Below are 5,667 nucleotides of genomic sequence, written 5' to 3'. Positions count from 1 at the left end.
TCACTGGTGTGAGCTTTCTCCTTCCTTTACAAAACCTCCCCATGCACACACTGAAAGTTTCTGTTTCTGGAGAAGGCTGCATTGTCAGTAAGTTTATTTTATAATACAAGTTGGATTGGGATGGGGTGGGGGAACTATAATTTTCACACATTTTTAAGTTTAGAGCTCTTATAGCATATAATTTAGAAAAATATTTCCAGTGGCTTATGAATGCAATAAAATAGTATCTAAAATACAAATATGCCTTTTAATGTTCATGTAGTGAGTTAAAGTATTGCCTGTCTAATGTTCCCTCCTACAACATAGGCATTTATTTATCAGGCTGGCAGCCAAACCTGGGAGGGGGAGTGTGTGTGTGTGTGTAATTATGTTGTCTGCAATTGGTGAAAATGGCTTTGCAGCAAACTGTTGGAGGCTGGAAAAGAAGCTGTGTATTTCCCAAGTCCTGTAATTTATTTAGGTCATTTGCTATTTTGTTCTTTTTGCAAGTGCACAGAGGGCAGGAAGGGATTCTGTAACAATCCTTCACAAATAATGCAAAAAAAAATAATAATGGGGGAACAGCATTGGGAAATAGAAGAGAAATAGAGGGTAAGAAGGGAAGAAGACATGAACAAAAGAAAGGATGTGGAGAAGGAGCAGTTTCAAATGAAGAAGCACATGAAGGAGGAGGTTAAAATGGGAATGATGGAAACCTGACACACACATCAACCTGGGAGAACAAGCAGGATTGGCATTAAATGTCCACAACTCCATCCCACCCTGCAATGAAATGAAATCAACCTCTAGAGGAGAAGGGATGGCTGAAACACTTGGCTATGGAGCTGTTCATCCATCTGGAGACGTGGATTCAACAGGAGGAGAATCCAAACCCAGAGTGTGCCTGCTGGGAAGGACAGGGAGTGATGTGTGAGTCTGCAGGGAGTGGAAATGCATCAGCAAGGAAGGAGAATTTGCCAGAGCTGAGCTTATTTATGATTCTCTTTGAAGAGCACAGTGAGCTGGAGGAAGGTGAGTGACTGCTGGATTTGAGGGTGCAGAGGGCAAGCCAGGCTCTCCTGGCTGTGGTGAAAGGGCTTGGGTTGGATTTGGGTTTGGTTTTATTCTCCTCCTCACAAAGTCATTTTAATTCATTGGTGGTGTGATGGAGAGTTGCCTGAATTGGCTGCTCTGTTTCTGCAGGAGATTCTGTGTCTTGCAAAGTGCCTTGGTGTGAGGGTGAGGCTCCTGAGTCTCTCCCTGGGCTGGGTTCACCTTGTTCTGTCCTTCAAAACACAAAGTTCCAGGTTTCTCAATCCAGTATGTGCATGGCAGGAAACATTCTCACTTCTGGATGTCACCAGAGCAGGAGGTGGCTTTGGATTAAGTTTTCATGGCAATAACTGTCTTAATTCAGATTAGCACTTGAGTTGAACCACTCATAAGCCAGGAAATCAGTTTGAGGCCATGATTTTTCTGTACATAAGAAGCAGTTATCTAAACAATTGCTTGTCTAAATGCAGGTAGCAGCCCTTACCCTTTGTCTTCTTGTCCCAGGAGCAGCAGGGAGGACAAGCCAGCCACCAGCTCTCTTCTAGAGGACAACACAAAGGCAGGAGCACCTCTCCTCTCCTCATGTTCTGCTGGATTTTGGTTTCTGGGCATTATTTCCTCCCCACCACATCCTCTGGGGTTGCTGTAAATGGAGACAGATTTCTGTTTTCCTTCTGCATCAAAGCTGGCATGTTGTAGCCTTTTTAAATTTTATTTTATTTCCTTTCTTTCCTGGTGTTTCTACACCTGTTTTAAGGAGGGGAGGCAGGCAGATCTGCCCAGTTCCATTCACTGCTTTGCTTGTCTTTTTTCCCCCCTCCATTCTAATTTCTTTTGGTGGTAGGAGATTTCTCTACCACATCTTCTGCTTATCTTGGAGTGGGGAAGCAGCTGTGTTTGCCTCTCGTCTTTTCTCTTGTGTGGGGCACAGCCCTGTGTCAATACAGCCCTCAGTGTGTGTGGAAACCTTGGTTTCTACTTTTATTCTCTAAGCTTTATGTCCCTGTGCCCTGTTTTCCTTTCAAACCTCAGGACTGCACCATCCCTTCCCCTCTGTTACCACTTTACCAGAGAGGGAAAAACTTTTAATTTTGCTTCTGGGAGACCCTTTACACATAATCTGGGGCTTCTTCATTCTCTCATCTCTGCAGGTCTCTTTCCATCTCCTCTCTCCTGACCTGTACATTATATTGAAGCTTCATGTAAGGTGCCAGCCATGGGGGGAAAGTGTCACATATCTCAGTTTTAACTTGCAGTTAGTGTGCCAGGAAAGGAACATGGAATGCAAAAAGAGTGTCTTTGAGATCAGCTTAAATCAAAATTACTTGTTTTGATACTTGATCAAAGTTTTCTTAGTGATTTATTTATTTGTAACTTCAGTTCATGGGATGACACTAAATGTGAGGCTTGCTTGCAGCAGTCCCAAATCCTGCTCACCTGCAGTGCTGCTTTTCCTCTCTGGAGTGAGAAAACCTTGGAGCTGGGGCTGGAACGTGGCTGAGCCACGGGCTGTGGCAATTTATACTCTTTATACTCTCTGTATTCTTTCTACTCTTTCCACTCTTTCTACTTATTTATACCTCCCTTGCCATGCCTTGCCTGTCCTGGTCCCATCTGAGCAGCTCATCCCTGCTGTGAGGGGCCAGCCCCATATTTTGTGCCTGCCCTGACCAGCCATCCCTTCAGTGAAAAACCTTTTCCTGATATGCATCTCCTTGTGGGAGAGTTGTTCCACCCCATTGATATCATTTTAGAGCAGGGTGACCAGCTCAGGAGAGCCACAGCTGTCACTGCTGCCTTGTTCTGCTGCTCTTCCAATGTGCAACATTCTTTGAAAGTTGGAATTTAAAAATCTTTCTTCTTGAAGTGTTAAGCCTCCTCTCTCTCACTGAAACCCAAAATCACCTGGAAGGCTGCTGGATGCAGAGTGTGAGGGAAGAAGGGCTGGTTTGGGATCCCAGCATTGCAGTGGCTGCTGCAGGGATCCCCCCATGCTGTGTTTGTTGTTCTCAGAGCTGGATTTAGCAAGGATGGAGGAGAGAGCAGACCAAGAGGTGTTGGCCCTTTTCATTTGTCCCCTCTGTGTGGCTCTGTGAGTTTTGGGGCTGTTCCTCCTCCCTCCTCCTGTTTGCATCACGCTCTTCCCTTGAGATGGACTCACTTTAACCCCTCCTGATCTGCTCCAGGACTGCCCCTCCCAGCCCATCCCAAGGGTTTATCCTGGCTCCAAGGAGCCTGGCAGTGTTTGGGATGTTCAGCTGCTTTGGGGACAGGACTGCTCTGCTGTCAGGGGTTCAGCCCCACCGAGGGCCCCTCTCTGCTTCAAAAGAGACTGGAGAGAAGATGTGTCCAGAACCAATTCCAGGTGTCAGGATAAACAGTTCAGGGTCCCCTGGGTTGCAGGTGGTCACTGTGAACCCTCCACTGATCTTGAACTCATGTTTGAGCATTGTGGAGAAGCCAGGGAACACCAGCTTGCATTTGAAACATTTTTATAACATCCATTTTACTGTAAACAATTCATTAAAATGACTTGCTAAGTCTTAGGCAAGTGGATTTTTGGAGGTTGCTCATTTTACTTATCCACCCAAAGTCAATTTGAGTATGAATATATAACATTTTACTCATAATAGCAAACAACTTCAGAGAAGAGACATTTATTCTGGAGGCAGAGATTCAAACTAGACAGCAATGATGCATTACAAATATATAATTATTTGCACTAATATTTGAGCAGGTGGAATGGATTAGTACATGGTCAACATTGCACTGCTGATAACATGTATTTTTCTATATTAATATGTACTGTGCAACATGTATTAAAATTGTCAATAATTCATTTTAACAGAGATAGCAATATTTATATTGCTGTGTTCTACAGACAGCAGAGTGAATTGTTAAAATGTGTAAAGCTGGGCTAGATTTAACCAAACTTTGTTTCCCAGCATGTGTGGTTTTAATTTCTCATTAAGAAAATTAAAGTCAACACCTTTCAACCCAGAAATATTCTTGCTCTTCCATGGAATTTCTTATCCAAATCCTTTCCTTCTCCCTCCAGCCTGTTAGGGAAAAGCTTGAAATAAGATCTCCAAGACCCAGCCCAGCCCCTTGTAATGGGTGGATTCCTTCTGTGGATTTTCTTGAATTATATGGAGCTCAGATGTTCTGGTTTGTTTCTTTTTGTTTTTTTTTTTTTTTTTTTTTTCTTTTTTTCTATTTTTAAGACCTATTTTGTCTTCTGCTATGCTGCTTGCTGTTTTCCCTTCTTAATGCATTTTTGGAAGCCCCTGAAGGTAAAGTTAGTCTGTTCAATCAGTGAATGCCTCTCCTTTTATAAAGAAGGATCAAGAGGAGACATTGTGGGAGAAGCAGCAAATGCTCCATGGGGATGGCCACTTTTAGAGGAATTTCTTAAACTGTCAGAGGGCAGGGCTAGGTTCAATATTAGGAAGAAATTCACCCCTGTGAGGCCCTGGAACAGGGTGCCCAGAGAAGCTGTGGCTGCCCCATCCCTGGAGGTGTCCAAGCCAGGCTGGGTGGGGTTGGAGCAGCCTGGGACAGTGGAAGGTGTCCCTGCCATGGCAGGGTGGGATGGGATGAGCTTTAAAGTCCCTTCCAACTAAAACAATTCTGTAATCTTGGATCATGTACTCTGCCAGGATTTCTTGATAATTGTTTTGTTCTGACATGCAGATCTGGGGTTGTATTTGGGGGGAAAAATGGATTTTGCTGTTTTTTTTCTCCTGGGGAAATCTGTCTGCAGGGAGACAACTAAATTGCAAGCAGCAGCAGTTCAAAGCAGCCAGAATCCCTGCATCCATCTGAAGACTTTAAAAGAATGATCCTGAACCAGCCAGACCAAGTACAGCTGGGCTAGTGAATATCTCCATTTCTGTACCTTTTTTTTTTGTATATGTGGGGGTTTTTTGTATATATGCTGATATATATCAATCTCACAAGTGACTGTGGGGATGGATTCCTCCTTCCTCTTGTCTAGGCAACTCCTTTATTCTGAAATAGCTTCTTACATTTGAAAAGCTTCTTTAAATGTGGAAAGAAATCTTTCTTCAGTGTCAGAGCATCTGCCATGAATGTCTGCATGAACTGAGCCCCCAGGTGAGACTAAAGAGAAGAAAAGTCTTGCTTAGCTGTTGAGAGTCAACTTGCTGCTTTTAAACTTACTTTTTTCTTCCTGCAAAAGTGAGGGCCTTAAATAGTAATTTTGAGGCAGAGCTTGAAGTCCAGGTCTTCTGAAGGAGAGCAGAAATAGCTGGCTTATGTTTGCTCAACATATAGGGCACAATGCCAAACTCACTGCTGGTGTGAGCAGCTGTAACTTTGCCAGCTTCAATGGAAATATGAATTTTTACAAGTCCATAAGCACGTTAGACACATACCTTTGTCTTCCCACAATTAGTTTTGTTGCCTGCATAGCATGAGGCTTTCTGTAGTACATAATCCAGTGCCTAAATATAGTAATTCCAATGCACTTGAGATCAATTAGATTTGTACTTTTAAACTCAGTTTTGTCTGTAAAGATAATGTTATGTTGCTGAAGGGATTTGGTATTTAAAGAGTCTGAACAAGTCTAAGTGGCTCTTGGGCATTATAATTTTTATTTAGCTGCTTTTAGCC

Source organism: Catharus ustulatus, chromosome 6, assembly GCF_009819885.2.
Source record: "Catharus ustulatus isolate bCatUst1 chromosome 6, bCatUst1.pri.v2, whole genome shotgun sequence".
NCBI classification, from domain to species: domain Eukaryota; kingdom Metazoa; phylum Chordata; class Aves; order Passeriformes; family Turdidae; genus Catharus; species Catharus ustulatus.
This window is presented reverse-complemented; position numbering follows the sequence as displayed.